The sequence below is a fragment of the Polistes canadensis genome, unplaced genomic scaffold (assembly GCF_001313835.1).
Source record: "Polistes canadensis isolate GaletaPanama2010 unplaced genomic scaffold, ASM131383v1 scaffold_216, whole genome shotgun sequence".
NCBI classification, from domain to species: domain Eukaryota; kingdom Metazoa; phylum Arthropoda; class Insecta; order Hymenoptera; family Vespidae; genus Polistes; species Polistes canadensis.
This window is the reverse complement of record NW_014569763.1, coordinates 7992-22392: the sequence shown is the minus strand read 5'-3', so window position 1 is coordinate 22392 and position 14401 is coordinate 7992.

The window sequence follows — 14401 nt, the reverse complement described above, 5'->3', positions numbered from 1 at the left end:
TATCATTGTTTACCATTTTATAGAAGAAATGAATCATTTTCATATTTGGTACCCCAATTATCTCTGCTACATACTCAAATTTATTTAACCACCCGCAAAATGTACCTTCCTTGTTTAGATTGTAAATATTAATCATAGAAAGAGCACGATGTATATAACAAGTTATTTCTTTAATATCTACAAATTCAATGGCCTTTACTATTGTTTCATCAAATGATAAGCTAGGAATGTTACATAAATAATTTTTTACATCATCATCGTGGATTCCATAAATGAATAGGTAGCATAACTTTTCTTTTAACTGATTATTATCATTGTACATGTAACATATTTTCTGTAAATTATTAGCATAGCTTTCTATCGATTCTTCCTCAAATTGTTTTCGACATATAAGTCGATTTCTGTGTATGTTATTTACACATGACAAATCAAAAAAACGAAGGTAATGGTTTATTATCTCTTCGTATGAAAGTTTAGAGAAGTCGACAGAAGGGTGAGTCTTCTTGACAGACGTATGGACATCATTACCCACCATTTTATTGAAGAATTTAATTATTTTATCACGTGGTACCTTGATCTTATCTACCACATATTCAAATTTATTTATCCAGTGATAAAACTTACTATCCTTTTCTAAATGGTAGATATTTATCATGGAAAGAGCTTCAGTTAAATATGTAATTATTTCCTTAGAATCTTTAACATCACTTGCAAATTGAACAATTTCGTCGAATGACAAGAAAGAGAGTTTTTTTAACTGAGTTCTTATTTCTTCGTCGTGGATTCCATTAATGAATTTTTTACATAATTTGTTTTCTACAGGTTGTTGAAAGTTGTATTTATTACATATTTTTCGTAAACTATTAGCATAATTCTCTGTCGACTCTTGTTCGTATTGATTTCGACACAAGAAACGTCTTCTGTGTGGATCTTCATTGGGAGATTTAAAATAATGAAAGTAATATTCTATTATTTGTTCGTATGAAATTTTAGAGAAGTTGACATAAGAGAAACACAATTGGATTTGTGCATGGAAATCTTCATGCACCAATGTAAGGAATAATTCCTTCATTTTATCATCTGGTACCTCGAACATATCTGCTGCATACTCAAATGTATTTAACCACGTATAAAAAAATCCCTTTTTCTTCGATCCGGAAAAATTTATCATCGAAAGAACCTTATTTTGATAATAAGATATTCCCTTAACTCCGTGTAATGAATTCTCGGTGCTCATTATTTTCAAAACTGAAAACGCTTTTTATTACTTATTGCACGTCAATAGATAAACTTGAAAATTCGTTCTTGGGACTTTTTTTTTCTTCTTCTTTACGACTAGCCTCAATACACTTTTCATAAAGTAATTCGAAGGAACTTTTTCTTTAAGAACACGTATACGTTTTGTACTTTCTATTATATTTTGTACATATATGTATAAGTAAAGGATCTAAGTGTTCTAATGAATATTACACTGTAAAAAGAAACAAAATTATAATATTAACAAGAATAAACGTATAAAAATTCAACTAATATTTTAACGGTTCAACGTATGCTAAACGTCCTATATATCAGTCTTTGGTAGAGAAAATAATTAAACTGAAAATGTGAGTGTAATAAACAATCCTTGAATATTTTAAATTAGAACATTAACTAAGTTCACAGTTACATTACTGTTATGTCTTAAGCCATTTTATTTTTATTTTACCTGGTACGCCTGACATTTCCGTCGCCGAAGGCGTATATCAAGTAACCCGATATAATTTTGTAAGATTTATTATGCATTTTTTTTTATTTTACTTTTTATATATATATTTAATAATGTTGAATAAATATGATTTAATTTGATATAATGAAATGAGACAGAATAAAATAGTAAATATCTATAATCATTTAAATTAATAATTAATTAACTCGTTGTATTTTATGTTACTTTAAACCTTACTTTTAACGAGGATATCGTCGTACTTTCAATTCTTGGTTGCCGTCGTTTGTCGTTGTTTCTTGTCGCCTTTCGTAGTTTTTCGTCGACTTTTTCACACATAACACACTCGTCGCAAAAACAATACAATAACAAATGCTCACCCGCTGATACTTTTCGTCGCTTATATATACTCATCATTCCCCTCTATCGTCTTCGTCATTTCCTTGAATTCGTTCTCGAAATTTCCCGATTATTCCCGATCATGAAAAATCTGTATTCTTCTTGTACTGCCAGATCGAGAATGTTCGGAAAGTTTCGGAACGACGAAACATTAGGTGACAAATTCAAAAACAAAACACAAACGTTCCTGATTTCTTTCATTCTACAATGTACTCATACACTCATCAACGTAACAAATAAAAAGAATTATTATTAAGTTTCTTTATCGTCTTTTCTCACACATATAAACGCTGCTCACTCTCCATCCACATAGAATTTATACATTAAAACAGTAACCCAGATAAAAAAGTTTTTTTTGTTGACCTGTGCAATATTTCTGTTTTACAATTAGTCAATAAGTCTGTATTAGTTTATAAGTCCGCAATTCAGTTTTCATTAGTAAGTCTGCATACAGTTTTAATTAATAAATAAGTATTCTGTTCTGTAAAATCAATGAAACATTTTATAAGATAGATCGGTAATGTAAAAGAATATATTTCAAGATAAACGAATTATTATCCGCGACTAGAATTATTTTTTTTGTGTTGATCGAAACAGAGACAGAGGCCTACCCCACAAACAACAGAAAAAGGTAAGAATCTTATTTTAAACGTTTTAGTTTTTAAAAATCTGTGTCGGACTATGCCATGCAGCGCGACTGCATTTCGTTCATTTATCTGCGAATAATGGCGTCGGATCGCGCTGAGTGGTGCTAAAAAGGTAAATTTTAATTAACTATCTTCACTGTAATAGAATTCTAATCAAATTCATACCTCATATCCTCTTCTCTTCTAGTTTCACACATCCAAATATCATCAGTAGCCAACCGAGTCATAATTCTTGAGGTCATTCCCTGGTAAAGGCTTAACTGCTTGACCAAAAACTAACCACACTTTTTATTACGCCACAGGACGTAACATTACCATTATGATGATGGTTGTATTTCATAGATTTTTATAGATTAAAGGCCGAAAGTCAAAAATGACACGAGTGGCTTATGGTAATTAAAGTATAAAATAAATGCTTTAATTTGTATTTGATCAATATATCTTTGAAATACACCGTCAATTCTTTGTTTTAATTTTGTTGTCGATTCAGTATGACTGCTGCACATTTTAAAATTTAATTTGGTGTTCAGGAACTCAATCGAAGTATTCAATACAAAATTCACATTAAAATAATCCCCATTTAAAATCATTGGAATTTTATTGTAATCTTCTTTAAGAATCGGTAATACTTCTAATGTATACTTTATTAAATTCTCGTGGATGTGTGTGTGTGTGTGTGTGAATTCAATAATTGTATTTGTTGATTGTGAATATGAAATTTCAGATTGTACATCTGCATGAGAGTCACCTGAAACACAATTCACAATATGTGATGAGCTATCAGAATAAATTCATTGAAAAAGTAAATTTTGCATATACAAAAATATATGAAATTGAAGTTGGCGCTTATGAATAGTTTTTAGGAATTTCTGAAGTAAAACTTCTATAGGTGCAGTAGAGCAAATTACCTGACCGTCACGAAATAGTGCACACACGTTCCTCCCCACTTACTCCACGAGCGAGGAGGAGGACAGAACATCGTTTCTACTCTTTCCCTCGCATACGATATGCCGAAGGCTTTGCGCATGTGCAGTGCGACGTTTCTCTCCAACCAACACATGCGGTAGTTAGGGGGATAAAGAAGGAGAACTGTCCCTACTCTTTCTCTCTCCTTTTCTCTCGCCATGAGCGCGTCTACTGTTTTTCAGCGGCAGTTAGTAAGATAGAGAGGGAGAATCGTTCCTACTCTCTCTCACTTTCCTACCACGAGCGCCTCCTACTGTTTTTAGCGGCAGTTAAGAGGATAGAGAAGGAGAATTGTTCCTACTCTCTCACTCTCATGTCATTTGCGCGTACTGTGTCTTGTGTAGTGTTTCATTTAAAAGTGATTGTGAATAAGTGGCGTGAGAAATGGGGGAAAAATAATACAAGTACGAACAGAGTGCGTTCAGAGAACGGTGAAAAGTGATGAAATCAATGAGTAAAGTGTCAAAAAGTTCTTTGGAAAGAAGTTAGGAATATCGAGCCAGACAACGGGCGTTGAAGAAACACGGTGGACAACATAACCTCAAATACTATAATAGCAAATACATTTGACATACCTGAGACATCGCAGAATATAAATGCACTTAGTATACCTTCATACACACGATATACATTCTTTCGTCATGCTCATCGCGAATTTGATAAATAATTTTTTGCAAAATTTATAATTACAACTATTCGTATTATATTTCAGTTATCATAAATCCATCATTTCATCCTTATAACATCAACCAATGGAAATCGATGAATGAAGTCGAATGAATGAAGTAAAATCTACAGTTTGATACATGCGACATTTTCAACAACAATCCATTCTTATCAATAACCATAATAATTAAGCAGATTATATGTAAAAGTATCACTTCCTACGCGCGAGAGTCTCACACACTAATGTTTTATTTTTACACTTTATCTATTTTTAAAAAGTTCAGAAAATTATTATTAGGCATTGCAATATAAATACTATACTCACTAATACGACGCCTTTTCTCTCGGTTCGGCTCAGTAATATGAGTTCCAGTTTCAAATAAAAACGATTTTAATGAAGTTTGTACTTCAAAAAAAAAAGATTAACTAAACAAGTCTCCTTCAATCATGCTTTTTCTGTTTACATCCATGCGTATGCCAAAGTATTATTTGTTTAATTTTTCTTCGATGAATGTTAAGTTCCTTGACGGTCTATTAGCCAGAAAATTTAATGAAAGATTAAGTAAATTTTGAGGTATTAAAAGAAATAAAGAAGTATAACGTAAAAAGAATATATATTCATTTTTTGTTTCTTTTTTTTATTATTATTAGAGGAATATAGAATCAATTTAAGACTAGAAATATAAGTTATTCTTGCCGATGTTATACGTTGAAATGAGTTCTAAGCTTAAAAGTTTCATTCAAATTATCATAAGGTTAAAAGTATGATATGTTACAATGATAACTGTAAACTAATATATTCCTTACAGAATAACCATATTATTATTAAACAAAATCTAATTACTTGATCACAAGGGTAGAACCTTTTAATTCTATGTACTTAATATGAGTTTTCAAGTAAATTATTTGCTAGAAGATTGGGATAGTTTGCTAAAAGAATATTGTATCGTTTGCTGTAGTATGCTATTTCTTTCTTTACTGTAGAAAATCTTAAGTCCTTGTGAATTTTTTTATTAGTTACATACTAAAAATAAATAAAATATATTAAAATAAATATCGGTGCAATATAATATATAAATTTCTATATAAAAAAAGAAAAAACTGTTACTTTTTTTATTGCCCTAAATTTTATTCTATATTAATATTTATATATTTTTTTAAAAAAAAAAAAAGGTTTCATTTGGTTAGGAATAAGTATAGATGAAGTATTGGTATGTTTAGTTTTAAGAACATTTCTTATTTAATAATTAGAAATATTTTCATACAAAAGTGGGGATTGACAACGTGGTATTTGTGTTTTTTTTTGAGTATCATTGCTAATAAAAAATCTAAGTAGTGCAACTACTATGTCGATCTTTACATAAATATTTTAACTACAATCTGGTTATCTTTTTTAAGAAGCGATTATAAATAATAACAATAATCAAATAGAGAACAATATTCGTTTCTGTCTATAAAAAATTTATAATATATAAAAATATTACTTCCTCGGTATGAAATAAAATAATTGTTACATAGAAAGGAGATCTGATATTATAATTTTGAATTGGAATCTTACTTACAAACAAAAGTTCAGCTTTATTGCAAGCTTATTCTTTTTAACTTAACTAGGATGCCAATATAAATTAAGACAATGTTATTTATCGTAGTTTATCTACAATGCAACATATATATATCTTGAAACATATTTCAAGGTATACCTAAACCGTTAAATGGAATCTAATTGATCGCTTTTTTAAAACTAAATCCTTTAATAACAGGAGAGAAAAATGGGTAAGTATGCAGCTCTTGAAATATGAACTTTATCAAGGTATTAATATGATTAAATATTATAAACAGTTTGTAGAAAAATACGAATTTGAACATCTATAAATGTAAATGATTACATATTTAATTATGGTTATCATCATTCATAAGAAATCATTATGAGTCAATTAATTATTTTCATTGTGCAATATGTCTTTTATACTTCGTCCCCACCATATCTTATAGGGCGTTTTTTATTTTTTAGTAAGATTTAACTTCAGACGTTTAAAATATCAAATCATGAATTTTTGCTATGCTAATCTTTGTATAAATATCCTAATTATATTCTGAGATTTTTCAGAAATCGTGTAAAAATAAATACATTCTCAAAAGATATAAAATAAAAATAAATATAAAATGTATTTTAAAATATATAATAATTAAATAAATATTAATACTAAATATTTTTTGAATTCATAAATGGAATATTTTGTTCACAATGTATATTCATATGTATGTTCATATGTGTATATATGTAAATTTGTATATTTATATATATGTATACATATGTATATATACATATACATATATACATATACATATACATATTGCCGCTTAGTGTACGATATCGTATATTTGAAACATTAAAATGTATAGGAATAAATCTAAATCTTCAGTCTTTCACTGACGTATTCGTTATATGTTAATATTTCTAAACCTTAACATTCTCTAGTTTACAGAAGCGTTTATATATAGCCTATATTGAACAAAATATATATATATATATATATTAAATATATTTTTAAAAAAATACTTATTTGTATATAGAAAGCTATTATAAAGAATAATATCCTTTAAAATAACCAATAATACTTTTCATTTTCTCCCAGCGAAAATTTACAATTAATACTAAAATTAACGTCTACAATATAACATAGTGTTATCAACATATTATATCAAAAGTTAAAATATTTAATCGTCGTAATAACATGCAAGATAATTATATAAAAATAAAATGTCATTATTATGGTAGATTTTTTCTTGTTATACTAAATTAGGTATTAATATGAACGGATTCAACGTGCTTTTTTGCAGCATATGCCATATAATTCACAGTACAATGAAATATTTCCGTGTTTGTCCAGTATTTCATTATTTTTGACATTCTTCAATAAACTGAGTAACTTCAAAATATTTTGAAATTTAAAATTACTCATTCTTGTACGGTCAAAGACAAGTAAGTTTTTTTGTATTTCATTATGTTTTCAGTTAAAATATAGTCCTATTAAATTATTTTATTTGCACCAAAATTTAAATTCGTTAAGAGATAATTCTTTATGCCTTGCTATACTTACTGCTATACCAAATGAAATGTCTTTACTATGTTCTATTAAATAAACTTTAACCGCTTCGTTTTCTAATCCTTGTATGAATCGGTCCTTTAGGTCAGCCGCTTTTTTAATGATAGGAGCGCATTTACTAAATAATTTTCTTAAAGCAAGAACGTAGTGTTCTATGGGTTCTTTCGGTAATTGTACCCGAGTATAAAAACGATAGTTCGCTGCGGCAGTTCCTTGACAACTTCCGTACATTTCCTCCAACACGGTTGATAGTACATCGTATGGAAGATCAAAAGGGTTTGTAGGAGATAATTTTTTTTGAATTTGTTTAAGAATAGAAGATTCTAACATATTTAATAAAAATTTCTCCTTTTCCTCCTTTTTTGCCATAATATCGACTAAAAAATCAAAACAATTCAGCCATCTTAGAATGTCCAACTTTTCTCCGTCAAACTTGTTTAGAAAATCTACTGCAAATTCAAGATCCATTTTTTCTTTATCTGCTGCTAATTCAACATCCGTTTTTTCTTTATCCATTATACACAATATTTAATTGACAAATATCAACTTTTGTTCTGTATACTAGGTAATATGATAATTTCGTAGTAGTCCTTTTTTTTTGTTATATTTTGTTTAACTTTCACTATTAAACACTTTGATTCTTCGTAATTAACTTTAAAGATTTATTTGTTTTTCTAAAACATTTAACACTTTATACTTAGAATTATTGTTTTATAATGCACACTTGAGAGGTACATCACAGTGCCGAATTGTAGATTAAGAGATTGAATTACTACTGTATAATGTTAAGAATAAAAATGCAAATGCTGTAGCATTTATCCGGATCGTCTGAGAGACAGTGATCGATTTTATATTTAAACTTTATTGTTGATTGACAGAATAGGCAAGGAAACGATATTTACAACCTTAAATTTGTCCTTGATGAAAATGTCAATATATTTCAGTATTAGGTATAGTTTATGGGGATTAAGAAATTCAACATTGAGAAATACCAACGAATACCAGTTTACTTTTGATTATGTTTATTTCGTATTAGAAGATATTATATTTCTGTAAATTATAAAGTATAATATTTTCGGAATTGTGAACGTACAGCATTTTTTCTGTACTTCAATTTTTTAATATTTTATGTAGTATTTATATATAACTGGGTAAGATTCAATTATTTATAAAATACTTCTTGAGTATGTGCCCTGGATATAATGTCAATTGTTCATTCGTAAATAAAAAAAGAAAAAATTGCTTTTTCTCTTATTGGCTAAAATTTTATTCCATATTAATATTTATGTTTTTTTTTTAAATTTAATTTTATTTGACCGTTCATGTTAGGAATAGGTATATATGAAGTATTGGTATGTTTAGTTTTTAGCACATAACTTATTTAATGATTAGAAAAATTTTCGTACGAAAATGGACTTACAACGTGGTATTCGTGTTTTTTAGAGCCAGAGTTTCATGGCGGACAAAACTCTCGTATCGAAATTGATAAAATATCTAAGTATTATAATTTCGAATACAGTGTCAACTTTTACATACATTTTTTAACTAAATTCTAGTTTTTTTTGAAGCTATTACAAATAATAACAATATCGTTTTAGTGAACAATCAACAACTTTCGTTTTATTCTATACAAATCATTTATAAAAAAAAATAAAAAATATTATTTTTTTGTATGAATTAAAATAATTGTTACATAGAAATGATATCAAATATTATAATTTTGAGCTATTGTAATAACATACTGGATTTTCGTTCAAAATAAAAAATGTAGCTTTATTGGAAGCTTCCTCTTGTTATTAATCTTACTAAGATTCCATTATAAACGAAATGAACGTGCTTTTTCGTAGCATATGTCGTTATTCAAAGTACAATTAAATATTTAAGTGTTTGTCGTGTTTTCTTTTATTTTGTGACATTCTTCAATGAACTAAATAAGTTCATAATAATTAGGAATTTAAAATTATTCATTCTTTTACAGCCAAAGTCAAGTAAGCTTCTTTGTTTCGTATTTCATTATGTTTTCAGGTTAAATATAGTTACAATCAATTATTTTAATTGAAATTTATTTTTACTTCCTTACAATCTAATTCACTTTTTTTTGCTATACCTACTGCTGTAGCAAATGTTAAGCCTCTACTCTGTTGTTTCAATAAAGCTTTAGTTTCTTTGTCTTCTAATCCATTTATGAATCGATTCTTTATGTCAGTCGTACTTTTAACTGTAGGATCGCATTTACTATATAATTTTCTTAAAGCAAGGACGTAGTGATCTATGGTTTCTTTCGGAAATTGTATCCGAGCATATAAACGATAATTCGCTGCTAATACTCCACTTGCAGTTCCGAACATTTTCTCCAACACGGATACAAGTTTATCGTATGGAAGATCAAAAGGGTTTGTAGGAGATAATTCTTCTTCAATTTTTGTAAGATTAGAAGATTCAATCATATTTAATAAACATTTCCCCTTATCATCATCCACTATTTTAAAAACATCGAGTAAATATTCAAAAGAATTTAGCCATTTTAGAAAGTTCATCGAACTTCTGTCATACTTTGAAATAAAATCTTCTCCTAATTTTGCACGAATTTTTTCTATATCCATTATACACAATATTAAATTGACAAAATATATCAACTTTTGTTCTGTATACTAAGTAATTTGCTTATTTGTTAATAGTCCTTTTCTTTGTTTTCTTTTGTTTAACGTTCACTATTGAACACTTTGATTCTTCGTAATTAACTTGGTAGATTTATTTGTTTTTCTAAAACATTTAACACTTTATACTTAGAATTATTGTTTTATAATGCACACTTGAGAGGTAAATCACAGTGCCGAATTGTAGATTAAGAGATTGAATTACTACTGTATAATGTTAATAAGAATAAAAATGCAAATGCTGTAGCATTTATCCGGATCGTCTGAGAGACAGTGATCGATTTTATATTTAAACTTTATTGTTGATTGACAGAATAGGCAAGGAAACGATATTTACAACCTTAAATTTGTCCTTGATGAAAATGTCAATATATTTCAGTATTAGGTATAGTTTATGGGGATTAAGAAATTCAACATTGAGAAATACCAACGAATACCAGTTTACTTTTGATTATGTTTATTTCGTATTAGAAGATATTATACTTCTATAAATTATAAAGTATAATATTTTCGGAATTGTGAACGTGCAGCATTTTTTCTGTACTTTGATTTTTTAATATTTTATGTAGTATTTATATATAACTGGGTTAGATTCAATTATTTATAAAATACTTCTTGAGTATGTGCTCTGGATATAATGTCAATTGTTCATTCGTAAATAAAAAAAGAAAAAAATTTGTGTTTATCTTTTTGGCTAAAATTTTATTCCATATTAATATTTACGTTTTTTTTTTAAATTTATTTTTATTTGACCGTTCATGTTAGGAATAGGTATATATGAAATATTGGTATGTTTAGTTTTTAGCACATAACTTATTTAGTGATTAGAAAAATTTTCGTACGAAAGTGGACTTAGAACGTGGTATTCGTGTTTTTTAGAGCCAGAGTTTCATGGCGGACAAAACTCTCGTATCGAAAGGGATAAAATATCTAAGTATTATAGTTTCGAATACTGTGTCAACTTTTACATACATTTTTTAACTAGATTCTGGTTTTTTTTTGAAGCTATTACAAATAATAACAATATCGTTTTAGTGAACAATCTACAATTTTCGTTTTTGTCTACAAAACATTTATAAAAAAATAAAAAATATTACTTGTTTGGTATCAATTAAAATAGTTTTTTTTATAATAATGAGATCGAATATTATAACGATATGTAACTAATAAATTTTTATCTAAGATTTTATTTTTTTATTGTCGTTCTAACGTGCAGGACAATTGTAAAAAAATAAAAAGACATCTGTGCTTAAAATTTTGTATCTTTTTATCTCATCAAAGTTAACAATATAAAATGAAACATTTTGTTCTAATAAAGTATATGTTAGAATTCACAGTACAAGTTAAAATAACTTGCGTTCGTCGATTATTTCGTAATATCGTCACGTTTTTCGTTAAACTTACAATAAGTTAGTTTAAATTATTAACGAATTGAAAATTATTGATACTTTAACAATCAAAGTCAAGTATGTTTCTTCGTTATTGATTTCTTTATGTTTTCGGTTGAAATATAATCGCAAACAATTATTTTAATCGAAAATTATTTTTATTTCTTGTTTAATTAATTCCATTTGCTTTGCTAAACCTACTGCTATAGCAAATGTCATGTCTTCATCCTGTTGTTTCAATAAAATTTTAGTTTCCTCGTCTTCTAATCCATTTATGAATTTTTCCTTTAGATTAAACGTATTGTTAAGGATATAAGAGCATTTACTTAATAATTTCCTTAAAGCAAGGACGTAGTGTTCTATCGGTTCCAGCGGTAATTGTACTCGAGTAAAAAAACGATAGTTCGCAGCATTTTCTCCTTCATAAACACTGTACATTTTCACTAACGCGGGTATAAGCTCTTCGTATGAAATTTGAAAAGGGTCGACAGGAATTAATGCATCAATAATTGTCGTAAGGACAGGAGATTCTATCATATTTAATAAAAATGCCACCTTTTGCTCATTCGTTCCTCTCAAAATTTCAAACATATAATCTAAAGAATTTAACCATTTTAGGAAGTCCATGGAATCCGGGTTAAATTTTCTAAGTAAACAGTTTCCTAAGTCTATATAAATATATTTGTCATCCATTACGGACAATATTTAATTGACGAAATAAATGCTTTTGATTTTTATATCACGTTATTTAATAACTTGTTCAATATTTTCTTTCTTTTTTTGGTTTCTTTTGTTGAACTTGCACTGTCGAACACTTTGTATTTTTCTTAATAAACTTGGAACGTTTATTTGTTTTTCTACAAAATTTAATACTTTATACTTAGAATTTATTTTTTTTAATGCACATGAGAGATATAAATCGCAGTGTCGAATTGTAAGTTAAGAGTTTTTGTTACAACTGTATAATTTGTTAAGATGAGTAAAAATATAAATATTGTAGCATATATTCTAACCGTCTGAGAGACAACGATCGATTCTGTATTTAAACTTAACTTTTGAATAAACAGGATAAACAAGGAAATAATATTTAGAACATTAAATTTGTCCTTTATGAAAGTGTCAATATATATCAGCATTACAAACAGTACACAGGGATTAAAAATTCGAATAAGGAGATATACTAATATTTAACAATTTATTTTTTGTTATTTGTATTACGCTTCTGGAAAGATACCATTCTTATTTAAATTTTAATTTATTTTCGGAATTATGATCGTGCAACATTTTTTCTATATTTCGATCTTCCGATATCTTATTGCGTATTTACTTTTAACTGAGGTAGATTTGATCATCCATAATTATCCCTTTCAGTTCGTGTGCCGGATATATCCGGCATCTATCTGATTGCCAGTGTATACGAGCGTTAATATTATTTAACGTTTTTTTTATTAATACTAAACCTAGCAAGTATGGTTAAAGTATCGTGTACTGTAATTTGTAAAAATTCGATACGAATGCATGTAACGTAAATTGTATTTTTTTATAAGGTTTTATTTGATCGTTCACGTTAGGAATATATATATGAAGTATTTGTATGTTCAGTTTTAAATACATTTTTTATTTGATGATTAGAAAAATTTTCATAGAAAAAAAGTGGACTAAAAACGAGGTATTTGTGTTTTACAGAGCTGGAATGTCATAGCAGACAGTACGCTTCTATTAAAAGTTTAAAAAAATCTAAGTAGTGTTGCAGACTGTGTCAATTTTTATATAAATATTTTTACTAGCTCTTATGTCGGTCGTAAGTTACGTGATAAGTGACAGAACAAAACTTTTCGAAACTCGTTATGTGTGAAATGCAGGTACGATTGCATCTTATTTTTAATTATATTGTATCCAATTAATTAATCTTTTTTATTTAATTTTTAATTTATCGAGCCTATAATAATAAATAAAGGAAAATTTTCTAAATTTCGATTGTGTTAGTTGTAGTGAATGTTATGGAAAAGATTTTCAAAGTGATTTTAAAAATTGTTAGAAAGGATAAATTATTTCTAGAAATTGTTCTAGCGAAGAAAAAAATGTTGTAGTAAAATATAGAAAATTTGTATGAATTAGATGATGATTGGATCGAAATCAAGAATTATGGTAATAGTTTCTCTGGTATTATTACTTTTACAAACTCCAATTGTCAATCATACACATTGAAAACTTATAAATAAATATTAATAATTAAATAATTATTAATCTTATATATTTGTTTTTATTTCTTCAAAAAAAAAAAATTATTTGTAACAATAATGTTATTCTTAGGATATAGAACATTTTTTTTGCATATTTACCGAAACAAACTACAATCATGTATGAAAAGTTAGATATCGATAAAAGCTAGTTTCTGTTTTTCTTTTCGAAGCGCATATAAATAATAATAATAATAATAATAACGTTTTAAGAAAAAATTTTAACAATTTTTCTTTTCGTCTATCAAAAATATTTAAAATTGATAAAAGATATTACTTTTTGGTATCAATTAAAATAATGGTTACATAGAAATGAAATCAAATATTATAATTTGTAACAATTGCAATAACGTACAAGATTTTTGTTTAATTACAAAAATTCAGCTTTATTGCAAGCTCCTTCTTTTTAGTTTAACTAGGATATCAATATAAACAATATCGACGTATTTTATCGTAGTTTATGTGACAATGCAATAATCCTGAAATATATTTTATAGTATACCTAAACCGTATAATAATATATATGATACATAAATATACTATATAAGTGTATCAATATATATAATTTAGTATTATAAATAGTTTATAGAAAATTACGAATTTAAACAACGATAAAAGCAATCGGTTAC